The following is a 14,623-nucleotide window of genomic DNA, read 5'->3' as shown; positions in this document are numbered from 1 at the left end:
AATTCTTGTTTATATTTGTGACATGATTAATTAGTCTTGTTTGACATTCTCCCTATGTGAAGATGACATGATACCTTCTTCCATTTGTTGGAGTTGACTAAATAAGACAAATTAATCATTGTATGACTAGGATAGAAAGCCTATGATCTCAATTCTTGCCATGAATGTCTCTCTTTATTAATTGCTTCCTTTAATTGCTCTCTTTACTTTTCTTGTCATTTACTTTCTTTCCCTCTCACCAATCAAAACCCCCTTACATCCTTCATAGCCAATAATCATACACTTCATTGCAATTCCTTGTGAGACGACCCGGAGTCTAAATACTTCGGTTAATTCTTATTGGGGTTTGTACTTGTGACAACTCAAATTTTTGATGTGGGAATTGTTTGTTGGTTTGGAGCTATGCTTACAACGAAGTTTTTATTTCTAGAAGAGAAATTCTAGACCATCGAGCAAATCTCAATCATCACAGTCCTCACTCAACTCAAACTCTACATCCTTCTGCAGCAAACGGGACAAAGGTAGTGCAACCTTATTGAAGTCCTTGATAAAACGCCGGTAGAAACCTGCATGACCAAGAAAATAATGGGCTTCCCTCATGGAGGAGGGGTAAGGTAAACTAGAAATAACATCTACCTTTGCAGGATCAACAGATATACCAGTATTAGAAACAATATGGCCTAGAACAATACCCTGTTTTACCATAAAATGACATTTTTTAAAATTAAGTACAAGGTTTGAACTAACACATCTTTCTAATACTCTAGCTAAACTATCCAAACAAAGGTCAAATGAATCACCAAAGACACTAAATTCATCCATAAAAACTTTCATATAATGCTCAAGAAGATCTGAGAAGATACTCATCATGCACCTTTGAAACGTAACCGATGCATTACATAAGCCAAAAGGCATTCTCTTATATGCATATGTTCCAAAGGGGCATGTAAAAGTTGTTTTCTCCTGATCTTCTGGAGCAATATGGATTTGAAAATAAGCAGTATAACCATCTAGAAAACAGTAGTGTGATTTACCTAACAAGCGATCAAGTATTTGATCGATGAAGGGTAATGGGTAGTGATCCTTGCGAGTAGCTTGGTCACTACAAGAAAATGGAACATTTGTAACAAAAATTTTGTATCAAATTTAAAATTGTTACGAAAAAAGGATTTTTTGTAATAATAATTGGTGATTGTTACAAAAGAATAATATTTTGTATCAACATTACAAGTTATTACAAAACATGCTAATATTTTGTAACAACCTGATTTTTTTTGTTACAAATTATATTAGTTTTTGTAACAAACTGTTGTTTTGTTATAAAATATTATAATATTTTGTAACAAAGAATAAAGTAGTTGCAAAAATTTGAAATATTTTGTAACAAAATATCTTTTTGTTTCAAAAAATTCAATTGTTTTGTAACAAAAAATTAATTTATCACAAAATTTAACATTGTTTGTAACAAGTTATTTGTTTGTCACAAAATATAAGTATATTTTATAACAAAAAAATTATTTCAAAATGTTAAACACTTTGAGTAAAAAAATTATTTATATGATTCTTTTCAGAATAATTTATTTTGTTTCAAAAATTAAAATATTTTACATATTTTAAGTAATTTTTATTATGAATAAATTATAATTTATTTTATTAAATTAAGCTCTAAGAGATTAATTTATTAGGAATGATTAAATTATTTTTTATAAATACTTTAAGTTTAAGTTAATTTTATCATAATTAGTTGTTTTATTAACTTTTACTTTTAGAAATTAATTTATTAGAAATGATTAGATTCACTTTTATAAATACTTTAAATTTAAGTCACTTAATATTTATGTACAATTTTTATTATAATTAGTTATTTCATATAAATTGAAATTAAAATTTTGCTGATGGAAAAATAATAAAATGGTATATAATTTAATTAGATAATTAATATTTTAGATTTAAATATAATATATAAAATTTGATGAATATATTTATTTTATAATTTAAATTAAAAATAATTTATCTCAAAATATGTTTATTTTGTAAAAAAATCAGAAACCTTTATTCCCAAAATGAAGAACCTAACCCTAATTTTACCCTTCCTTAATAATTAATACCATCACTCAGCCGCACCCTATCGCATTTCATCCCCTTCAACGTAACAAATTTCAGAAATGGAAAATCAGAGAAAGGAGAGTGATGCAGAGGAGGAGAGATCGAGCAAGAGGACGCCGCTACTGTCGTCGTGGGTCGTTTCCGCCGTCCCCGCCATCGCCCTTGGAGACCGTTCTTGCTGCAACTAAAGCTTCCACTGTCGCCGACGGGTTACTCCCGTCGTAGAGCCTTCAACGTTGCCACTATCCACCTGGAAGGGGATCTCATCGCTATGCTCTGGTGCCACGAAGCCGTCGCGTCTTGCCGCCAAGGGTTTCGTCGCCGTCGTGCCTTGCCTCTATCACCGCTTATCCACCGCCGCTGCTGCCAGGTCCCGTCGCCATCACCGTCACAGGCAAGAAAGGGAGAAAACAAACAGAACGTGAGGGAGAGGAGGAGTTCTCAGCATTGTTGTACGCCCAATTATCGCTGCTGCTTCCAATCCCACCGTTGCTGTTGCGCCGCCGCCTCCGGAGTTCGTCGCCGTCGCCAAGGTCCATCGTCACCAAGGTCCGCCGTAAAGAGTAATGCGAATGGAAAAGAAAACAAGGAAGCTGCTAATGGGGATTTGGGAAAATGGTTTTGTTCTGCCTCTGCCTCTGGGTTCCGCAAGTTGCCAGAGTCCTCAGCTTTGATAGGTAAAGCAAATTTTTTAACTGGTTTCATGTTGCCTTTGGGTTATTTCTGGAGACTGCTCATATTTGATAACATAGAGAATGGAAGCTTAAAGGAGCATCTCAATGGTAAATTTTGAAAGAAATTAGAAGGATTTTAGAGGAGCCTCTCAATAATAATTGGAACTTATTTTAATTATTTATTTATTTCAATGTTTGAATGCTGGTAGATCCCTTGAAGACTCCCTTAAATTGGAGGATGAGGTTGCAGATTGCTAATGAAGTTGTAGTAGCACTGGTAAGCTCTTTAAACAAAAGCTTGTCAAAGAACCAAATTTGCCTAATGTGTTTTGAGGACTATGAAAAGTTAATGTCTCATTGAGTTCACGAATTGCTATTGGATGCGTGACATCCCTGCTAAGCTGTAACTGTTTAGCATTTCTCATTCTTGGCATTTATGATAAAATAAATATTGGAAACTATGTACTTGGTTTCATGGAAGCAAGTGTAAATTAGTTTCTGTATATATATATATATATATTCAATTTTCCTACCTTAAAACATGTTAGTATATAGGAAGATTAAAATTTTGACAGAGTTTCCAACAGTTGCATGTTTCATTCAGTTTGCCAATGAAAAATAAAAGCTTAAATGTGTATCTACAAGATAGTTCTGTATGACTTGGCCTATTTCTGAGTTCTTTCTTTTGACCGATATGATTGTAGAAACATGAATATATGAGGCTGTTTTGTCACTTATATCTGTGACAAATTATTTAACGTTTCACAAAAGTTGTGAAACATGATTCTGATTTTGGGCTTTTGTTGTGTTGATTGTGGCTGCAGAAATACTTGTTTCTTTTTAGTGATCCACCAGCATATCATGTCTCCATCAGCTCAAGCAATATTATGTTAGATGAGAACTTTGCAGCTAAAATAAGGAAACATTTCTTTTCTCACTAGAAATAGCATGTTCTATATTTGATTGACATGCCAGAAGTAAATAAAGCACTTCAATGTTAAAATAGTGTGACACCAGATTTTCTTCTCTAATACAGTTATTAGATTTTGTCCTTCTTACTCCCAGTGCAAACTCTGTCATGATGCCGAATTCAGGAGGTCCTTATCTCTCTACAGAAAACAAACCAGGTTATATACATTAGAGATGTTGAGAGGCTTAGCTTGTTCTACAATCACCAAGATTATACAACTTGATACATAATGCTTCACTGTTTTTGAAAGGAGATGTATGAACATAATGGAGTTTGTAATTTGTAGTTTATATTTTAGAGATTTATAATTCCTTGTTTTTCTTGTCCTATGTATCTATCTAGTTCATGAGGGTTTTTCAATGTGTCTTGTTAGTTTGTACTTTAAAGTTTATATGTTGAAGATTTATAAAACAATCTTAGTTGAATTAAAGATATTTAAACTATCTATGTTATTATATATTATATAAGTGTTGACTTGTTGAGTAAATTAGTTAATATATTAATTAATTAAAAAATTAATATAATTTGGCAAATTATGCGTGTAATTTGTATTAAAATTATAAAATAAATAGTGTTTTGTAACTAAAGAAAGAAATCTTACAAAATCAAGTTATATTTTGTAACAAAATTTTATGATAGGAAAAAATATATTGTCACCAAAAATATTTTGAAGATCAAAATTTGTTATCACTTTTGTAACGACTTTTGGTTTTTTGTATCAGAAAATTTTGTTACAAAATATTACTTTGAATTGTAACAGTTCCATTTTTTGTAACAAAAACTTTTTGTAACGGGACATACTGCAACGGCCCCTTTTTTTGTTACAAAATCCTTTTGTTTCAAAATTTCGATTTTTTGTAACTATTTTTTTGTTACAAATATTGCTTTTTCTTGTAGTGGGTTCAGACGCCTATAGTCAATGCACACCCTCTAGGAATTCTGCACTCTTGTAGCCATGAGTTCCCCATGCTCATTCTTCAATGTTGTGACACCAGACTTCTTCGGAACCACCTGTACTGGGCTAACCCATTCACTATCCGAGATTGGATAAATGATGTCGGCTTCAAGCAGTCGGGTCACTTCCTTCTTCACAGCTTCCAAAATGATGGGGTTCAACCGCCTTTGAGGTTGACGGATAGGCCTTGCTCCTTCCTCTAGAAATATGCGGTGCTCACAGACTTGAGGGCTTATACCTACTATGTCCGCCAAACTCCACCCAATAGCTTTCTTGTGTCTTCTAAGCACATTAAGCAATTACTCCTCTTGTTGGGAAGTAAGTTCTTTGGCAATGATAATCGGGAGCTTTTGATTGTCCTCGAGATAAGCATACTTGAGGTGAGCTGGAAGGGGCTTCAACTCCATTTTCAGCTCATGGCTTGGCACTTGATCATCCAGAACCATTGGAGGTGGCAAGGTGTCTTTAGTATACTCAGAGGGCTTTCCCACACTTGCACCTTACTCCATGTTCTTTTCTTCTACTACCTCTTGGTGAACTTCAGCCACAGTCTCATCAATAATGTCACACTGGAAGATAGAGTGGTCTTCCGGTAGGTGCTTCATAGCTTCATCAAGGTTGAAGCTCACTGCTCTTCCATCTATCTCAAATGAATATGTACCCGAGAAGGCATCTAATTTAAACCGTGAAGCCTTCAAATATGGCCTCCCAAGCAAGATGAATGATGGTCTTTGGTGCATGAAATTGTGATCCCTAGTAATGGCTCTAAAAACTTGGTGCTCTAATCTTAATTCATAATTTGTCACAACTTCGATACAACTGACCAGCAAGTGCACTGGGTCGTCCAAGTAATAAAACCTTACGTGAGTAAGGGTCGATCCCACGGAGATTGTTGGAATGAAGCAAGCTATGGTCATCTTGTAAATCTCAGTCAGGCGGATATCAAATGGTTATGGAGTTTTCGAATAATAATAAGAAATAAACAGAAAATAAATATAGAAATACTTATATAAATCATTGGTGAGAATTTCAGATAAGCGTATAGAGATGCTTTCGTTCCTCTGAACCTCTGCTTTCCTGCAGTCTTCATCCAATCATTCCTACTCCTTTCCATGGCAAGCTTTATATAGGGCATCACCGTTGTCAATGGCTACATCCCATCCTCTCTGTGAAAAAGGTCCAAATGCTCTGTCACGGCACGGCTAATCATCTGGAGGTTCTCGATCATACTGGAATAGGATTCACCCTCCTTTTGCGTCTGTCACTACGCCCAGCACTCACGAGTTTGAAGTTCGTCACAGCCATCCCTTCCCAGATCCTACTCGGAATATCACAGACAAGGTTTAGACTTTCCGGATCTCAGGAATGGCCATCCATGGGTTCTAACTTATACCACGAAGATTCTAATATCTCAGACACGGTCCTCTGTTTTAGATATCTAAGAGATACTCATTCTAGCTTGTTTGCATGTAGAACGGAAGTGTTTGTCAGGCACGCGTTCATAAGTGAGAATGATGATGAGCGTCACATAATCATCACATTCATCATGTTCTTGGGTGCGAATGGATATCTTAGAAGCGGAATAAGTTGAATTGAATATAAAACAGTAGTACTTTGCATTAAATCATGAGGAACAGCAGAGCTCCACACCTTAATCTATGGAGTGCAGAAACTCTACCGTTGAAAAATACATAAGTGAAAGGTTCAGGCATGGCCGAATGGCCAGCCCACAAACGTGATCAAAAGATGAAACTAAAGATCATAAGATCTCCTGATACAATAGTAAAAAGTCCTATTTATACTAAACTAGCTACTAGGGTTTACAGAAGTAAGTAATTGATGCATAAATCCACTTCCGGAGCCCACTTGCTGTGTGCTTGGGCTGAGCTTGAAGTTTACATGTGCAGAGGCTTCTTTTGGAGTTGAACGCCAAGTTGTAACGTGTTTTTGGCGTTCAACTCTGGTTCGTGATGTGTTTCTGGCGTTTAACTCCAGACTGCAGCGTAGAACTGGCGTTCAACGCCCTTTTGCGTCATCTAAACTCGAGCAAAGTTTAGACTATTATATATTTCTGGAAAGCCCTGGATGTCTACTTTCCAACGCAATTGGAAGCGTGCCATTTTAAGTTCTGTAGCTCCAGAAAATCCACTTTGAGTGTAGGGAGGTCAGAATCCAACAGCATCAGCAGTCCTTCTTCAACCTCTGAATCTGATTTTTGCTCAAGTCTCTCAATTTCAGCCAAAAATTACCTGAAATCACAGAAAAACACACAAACTCAGAGTAAAGTCCAGATATGTGAATTTAACATAAAAACTAATAAAAACATCCCTAAAAGTAAGTAGATCCTACTAAAAACATACTAAAAACAATGCCAAAAAGCGTATAAATTATCCGCTCATCACAACACCAAACTTAAATTGTTGCTTGTCCCCAAGCAACTGAAAATCAAATAGGATAAAATGAAGAGAATATACTATAAATTCCAAAATATCAATGAAACATAGCTCCAATCAGATGAGCGGGACTTGTAGTTTTTTGCCTCTTGAATAGTTTTGGCATCTCACTTTATCCATTGAAGTTCAGAATGATTAGCATCTATAGGAACTTAGAATTTAGATAGTGTTATTGATTCTCCTAGTTCAGTATGTTGATTCTTGAACACAGCTATTTTATGAGTCTTGGTCGTGGCCCTAAGCACTTTGTTTTCCAGTATTACCACCGGATACATAAATGCCACAGACACATAATTGGGTGAACCTTTTCAGATTGTGACTCAGCTTTGCTAAAGTCCCCAATTAGAGGTGTCCAGGGTTCTTAAGCACACTCTTCTTTTGCTTTGGACCTTGACTTTAACCGCTCAGTCTCAAGTTTTCACTTGACACCTTCACGCCACAAGCACATGGTTAGGGACAACTTGGTTTAGCCGCTTAGGCCAGGATTTTATTCATTTAGGCCCTCCTATCCACTGATGCTCAAAGCCTTGGGATCCTTTTTATTTACCCTTGCCTTTTGGTTTTAAGGGTTACTGGCTTTTTGCTCTTGTCTCTTGGTTTTAAGAGCTTTTGGCTTTTTCTGCTTGCTTTTTCTTTCTCTTTTTTTCTTTTTTTCTTTTCTTTTGCCATTTTTTTTTCTGCAAGCTTTTGTATTCACTGCTTTTTCTTGCTTCAAGAATCATTTTTATGAATTTTCAGATTATCAAATAACATGTCTCCTTGTCATCATTCTTTCAAGAGCCAACATATTTAACATTCATAAACAACAACTTCAAAAGACATATGCACTGTTCAAGAATTCATTCAGAAAACAAAGAGTATTGTCACCACATCAATATAATTAAACTAAGTTCAAGGATAAATTCGAAACTCATGTACTTCTTGTTCTTTTGAATTGAAAATATTTTTCATTTAAGAGAGGTGATGGATTCATATTCACTACTTTAAGGCATAGACACTTAGATACTAATGATCATGTAATAAAGACACAAACATAGATAAACACTTAACATAAAGAAAACGAAAAATAGAAAATTTGAGAACAAGGAATGAGTCCACCTTAGTGATAGTGGCGTTTTCTTCTTGAGGAACCAATGATGTCCTTGAGCTCTTCTATGTCTCTTCCTTGTCTTTATTGCTCCTCCCTCATAGCTCTTTGATCTTCTCTAATTTCATGGAGGATGATGGAGTGATCTTGATGTTCCACCCTTAATTGTCCCATGTTGGAACTCAATTCTCCTAGGGAGGTGTTGATTTGCTCCCAAAAGTTCTGTGGAGGAAAGTGCATCCCTTGAGCTTCTTCATGCGTCTCTTGAGATCCATGAATAGGCTCTCTTATTTGCTCCATCCTTTTCTTAGTGATGGGCTTGTCCTTATCAATGAGGGTATCTCCCTCTATGTCAATCCCAACTGAATTGCATAGATGGCAAATGAGGTGAGGAAAAGCTAACCTTGCCATAGTGGAGGACTTGTCAGCCACCTTGTAGAGTTCTTGAGGTATAATCTCATGAACTTCCACTTCTTCTCCAATCATGATGCTATGGATCATGATGGCCCAGTCTATAGTAACTTCAGACCGGTTGCTAGTGGGAATGATTGAGCGTTGAATAAACTCCAACCATCCTCTAGCTACAGGCTTAAGGTCCAGTCTTCTCAGTTGAACCGGTTTGCCTTTTGAGTCAATTTTCCATTGAGCTCCTTCCACACATATGTGCATGAGGACTTGGTCCAACCTTTGATAAAAGTTAACTCTCCTTGTGTAGGGGCGTGCGTTCTCTTCCATCATTGGCAAGTTGAACGCCAACATCACATTTTCCAGACTAAAATCTAACTATTTCCCCCGAACCATGCTGAGATGATTCTTTGGGTTCGGGTTCTTACTTTGATCATGGTTCCTAGTAATCTATGCATTAGCATAGAACTCTTGAACCATTAGAATTCTGACTTGTTGGATGGGGTTTGTTAGAACTTCCCAACCTCTTCTATGGATCTCATGTCGGATCTCCGGATACTCATTTTTCTTGAGTTTGAAAGGGACCTCGGGGATCACCTTCTTCTTGGCCACAACATCATAGAAGTGGTCTTGATGGGCTTTGGAGATGAATCTTTCCATCTCCCATGACTCGGAGGTGGAAGCTTTTGTCTTCCCTTTCCTTTTTCTAGAGAATTCTCCGGTTTTAGGTGCCATCAATGGTAATGAAAAAAAAAAAGCTATGCTTTTACCACACCAAACTTAGAATATTGCTTGCCCTCGAGCAAGAGAAGAAAGAAGAGATGAAGGAGAAGAAGAAATGGAGGAGAGCGAGAGAGGTTTGTGTTTCGGCCAAGAAGAGGAAGAGAGGGTTGTGTTGTGTGTAAATGAAGAAGAATGGAGGGGTTTATATAGTGTAGGGAGAGGGGTTAGGTTCGGCCATTTAGGGTGGGTTTGGGTGGGAAAGTGATTTTGAATTTTGAAGGTAGGAGGGGTGTATAATGGTTTTGGAGGTGATTGGTGAAGGGTTCTTGGGAAAGGGTGATATAGGATTATGAGGAGGTAAGGTGAGTGGAGGTATGTGGGGATCCTGTGGTGTCCACAGATCCTGAGGTGTCAAGGAATTGCATCCCTGCACCAATTAGGCATGTAAAATGCCTTTGCATGCAATTCTAGCGTTTAAACGCCGAATCGGTGCTTGTTCTGGGCGTTCAGCGCCCAGATGCAGCATGTTTCTGGCGTTGAACGCCAATTCTATGCTTGTTTCTGGTGTTCAGCGCCAGCTTTCCTCAGTGTGCATTCCTGGCGTCTGAATGCCAGGATGCTGCTTGTTTTGGGCGTTCAACGCCAGATCCATGCTCTGTTCTGGCGTTGAACGCCAGCCAGATGCTCCTTACTAGCGTTTAAACGCCAGTAAGCCCTTCCTCTAGCGTGTGATTTTTCTTCTGCTATTTTTGATTCTGTTTTTGATTTTTCTATTTATTTTGTGACTCCACATGATCATGAACCTAATAAAACATGAAAGAACAATAAAATAAAAATAAAATTAGATAAATAAAAATTGGGTTGCCTCCCAACAAGCGCTTCTTTAATGTCAATAGCTTGATAGTGGGCTCTCATGGAGCCACACAGGTGATCAGGTCAATTTTATAGACTTCCAACACCAAACATAGAGTTTGGATATGGGAGTTCAACACCAAACTTAGAGTTTGACTGTGGGGACTTTAGTTGACTCTGTACTGAGAGAAGCTTACTGTGCCTCTTTTCCATGTTTACAGAAGGATGACCTTGAGTTTTAAACATAAGGGAGTCCTCATTCAATTGAAGGACTAGTTCACCTCTGTCTACATCAATCACAGCTCTTGCTGTAGCTAGGAAGGGTCTTCCAAGAATAATGGATTCATCCTCATCCTTTCCAGTATCTAGGATTATGAAATCATCAGGGATGTAAAGGCCTTCAACCTTTTCTAACACGTCCTCTACTTGTCCATAAGCCTCTTTTCTTGAGTTGTCTGCCATCTCTAATGAGATTCTGGCAGCTTGCACCTTAAAGATTTCCAGTTTCTCCATTACAGAGAGTGGCATGAGGTTTATTCCTGACCCAAGGTCACATAGAGCCATCTCAAAGGTTATGGTGCCTATGGTACAAGGTATTAGGAACTTTCCAGGATCCTATTTCTTCTGAGGCAATCTCAGTTGATCCAATGCATTTAGTTCATTGGTGAACAGGGGAGGTTCATCTCCCCAAGTCTCACTACCAAATAAATTGGCATTCAGCTTCATGATTGCACCAAGGAACTTGGCAACTTGCTCTTCAGTAACATCCTCATTCTCTTCAGAAGAAGAATACTCATCAGAGCTCATGAAGGGCGTAAGGAGGTTTAATGGAATCTCTATGGTCTCTAGATGAGCCTCAGAGCCCTTTGGTTCCTCAAAGGGAAACTCCTTGTTGATCACTGGACGTCCTAGGAGGTCTTCCTCCTTGGGATTCACATCCTCCCCTTCCTTTGTGGTTTCGGCCATGATGGTCATTTCAATGGCCTTGTACTCTCCTTTTGGATTTTCTTCTGTATTACTTGGGAGAGTACTAGGAGGGGTTTCAGTGATCCTTTTACTCAGCTGGCCCACTTGTGCTTCCAGATTTCTAATGGAAGACCTTGTTTCATTCATGAAACTTAGAGTGGCCTTAGATAGATCAGTGACTAAATTTGCTAAGCTAGATGGATTCTGCTCAGAAGTCTCTGTCTTTTGCTGAGTGGATGATGGAAAAGGTTTACTATTGTTAAACCTGTTTCTTCCACCATTATTAAAGCCTTGTTGAGGCTTTTGTTGATCCTTCCATGAGAGATTTGGGTGATTTCTCCATGAGGAATTATAAGTGTTTCCATAGGGTTCACCCATGTAGTTCACCTCTGCTATTGCAGGGTTCTCAGGATCATAAGCTTCTTCTTCAGAAGATGCCTCTTGAGTACTTGTGGATGCGGCTTGCATTCCATTCAGACTCTGAGAAATCATATTGACTTGCTGAGTCAATATTTTATTCTGAGCCAATATGGCATTCAGAGTATCAATTTCAAGAACTCCCTTCTTCTGAGGCGTCTCATTACTCACAGGATTCCTCTCAGAAGTATACATAAACTGGTTGTTAGCAACCATGTCAATAAGTTCTTGAGCTTCTGCAGGCGTTTTCTTTAGGTGAATGGATCCACCTATAGAATTATCCAATGACATCTTAGCTAATTCAGACAGACCATCATAGAATATATCCAGAATGGTCCATTCTGAAAGCATATCAGAAGGACACTTTTTGGTCAGTTGCTTGTATCTCTCCCAAGCTTCATAGAGGGATTCACCTTCCTTCTGTCTGAAGGTTTGAACATCCACTCTAAGTTTACTGAGCTTTTGAGGAGGAAAGAACTTGGCTAAGAAAGCCGTGACCAGCTTATCCCAAGAGTTCAGGCTATCTTTGGGTTGAGAGTCCAACCACACTCTAGCTCTGTCTCTTACAGCAAACGGGAAAAGCATAAGCCTGTAGACCTCGGGATCAACCCCATTGGTCTTAACAGTGTCACACATCTGCAAGAATTCAGTTAAGAACTGAAATGGATCTTCAGATGGAAGTCCATGAAACTTGCAGTTCTGTTGCATCAGAGAAACTAATTGAGGTTTCAGCTCAAAATTGTTTGCTCCAATGGGAGGAATGGAGATGCTTCTTCCATGTAAATTGGAATTAGGTGCAGTAAAGTCACCAAGCATCCTCCTTGCATTATTATTATTATTTTCGGCTGCCATCTCCTCTTCCTGTTCGAAAATTCCTGTAAGGTTGTCTCTGAATTGTTGTATTTTAGCTTCTCTTAGTTTCCTTTTCAGAGTCCTTTCAGGTTCAGGATCTGCTTCAACAAGAATGTTCTTGTCCTTGCTCCTGCTCATATGAAAAAGAAGGGAACAGAAAATAATAATAGGGATCCTTTTTACCACAGTATAGAGGTTCCCTTGTGTGAGTAGAAGAAAAGAAGAAAGAGAATGAAGAAGATAAGAATTTGAACTCAGAAGAGAAGAAGGGGTTCGAATTTTTGGGTGAGGAGAACTGTTAGTAGATGAATAAATAAATAGAAGGAGATGAGGGAGAGGGAATTTCGAAAATTAAAGGAGAATTAAAATTAAAATTAAAGGAGAATTAAAATTAAAATTAAAATTTAAACAATTAATTAACTAAAACGAATTTTTGAAAAAGAGGGAGGTATTTTCGAAAATTAGAGAGGGATAGTTAGTTAGGTAGTTTTGAAAGAGATAAGAAACAAACAAAAAGTTAATTCGTTAGTTGAAACAAATTTTGAAAATCAATTTTTTAAAAGATAAGAAGATAAGAAGTTAGAAAAGATATTTGAAAAAGATATGATTTTGAAAAAGATAAGAAAAATTTTTTTTGAAGAGATATGATTGAAATTCGTTTTGAAAAAGATTTGATTTTTAAAATCACAATTAATGACTTGATTTACAAGAAATCACAAGATATGATTCTAGAACTTAAAGTTTGAATCTTTCTTAACAAGTAAGTAACAAACTTGAAATTTTTGGATCAGAACATTAATTGATGATGTGATTTTCAAAAATATGATAGAATAAGAAAAAGATTTTGAAAAAGATTTTTGAAATTTTCGAAAATAAATAAAAAAATGGAAAAGATATGATTTTTGAAAAAGATTTTAAAAAGATAAGATTTTTGAATTGAAAATTTGATTTGACTCATAAGAAACAACTAAATTTTAAAAAGTTTTGAAAAAGTCAACTCAAATTTTCGAAAATTTATGAGTGAAAAAGGGAAAGATATTTTTTTTTTAATTTTTAATGATGAAAGAGAAAAATATCAAAAAGACTCAATGCATGAAAATTTTGGATCAAAACATGTGATGCATGCAAGAACACTATGAATGTCAAGATGAACACCAAGAACTTATTTTTGAAAAATTTTTAAGAAAAGAAAAACATGCAAGACACCAAACTTAGAAATTTTTAATATTTAGACACTAAGAATTCAAGAATGCATATGAAAAACAAGAAAATACACAAAACAATAAATTTGAAAGATCAAACAAGAAGACTTATCAAGAACAACTTGAAGATCATGATGAATGCAATGCATGGGTGCAATTTTCGAAAAATGCAAGATGAGTATGCAATTGACACCAAACTTAAAATTTGACTCAAGACTCAAACAAGAAACACAAAATTATTTTTGATTTTTTGATTTTATGAATTTTTTTGGTATTTTTCGAAAATTATTTGAAAAAGAAAAATAAGGATTTCAAAATTTTTAATATGAATTCCAGGAATCTTATACTCTTAATCTAAAGCCTTAGTCCAGGAATTAGACATGGCTCACTAGCCAGCCAAGCTTTCAATGAAAGCTCCGATCCAAAATACTAGACATGGCCAATGGCCAGCCAAGCTTTAGAAGATACAAATCAGTCATACAATAACAAATTTGATTAGCAACAACTAGCTTGCTCTTGTAATGATGATTTCGAAGCCTTAGTCCAAATGAATTTAGACATGGCTTTATAGCCAGCCAGGCTTCAACATGCTTCATGAAACACTAGAATTCATTCTTAAAAATTCTGAAGAAAAATATATTCTATTTTTTTGGAAATTTTTTTCGAAAATTAAAAGAATAAAAACAAAAACTTAAAATTAAAATAAAGTTACCTAATCTGAGCAACAAGATGAACCGTCAGTTGTCCAAACTCGAACAATCCCCGGCAAAGGCACCAAAAACTTGGTGCATGAAATTGTGATCCCTGGTAATGGCTCCAAAAACTTGGTGCTCTAATCTTAATTCATAATTTGTCACAACTTCGATACAACTGACCAGCAAGTGCACTGGGTCGTCCAAGTAATAAAACCTTACGTGAGTAAGGGTCGATCCCACGGAGATTGTTGGTATGAAGCAAGCTA

At 36.5% G+C, this 14,623-nt stretch overlaps 1 non-coding gene across 1 annotated transcript; it reads left to right on the top strand.

Moving 5' to 3' along the window:
- The first annotated feature begins 11,953 nt into the window (after positions 1-11,953).
- LOC148548666 (small nucleolar RNA R71) lies at positions 11,954-12,061 on the top strand. Its single transcript, XR_015898959.1, has one exon. It is a non-coding gene; the product is annotated as a small nucleolar RNA R71 (small nucleolar RNA).
- The last annotated feature ends 2,562 nt before the right edge of the window (positions 12,062-14,623 follow it).

The sequence above is a fragment of the Arachis ipaensis genome, chromosome B8 (genome assembly GCF_059453495.1).
Source record: "Arachis ipaensis isolate K30076 ecotype BB chromosome B8, ASM5945349v1, whole genome shotgun sequence".
NCBI classification, from domain to species: domain Eukaryota; kingdom Viridiplantae; phylum Streptophyta; class Magnoliopsida; order Fabales; family Fabaceae; genus Arachis; species Arachis ipaensis.
Note: the sequence above shows the minus strand (reverse complement) of the source record. Positions and strands in the feature narration are given on the sequence as shown.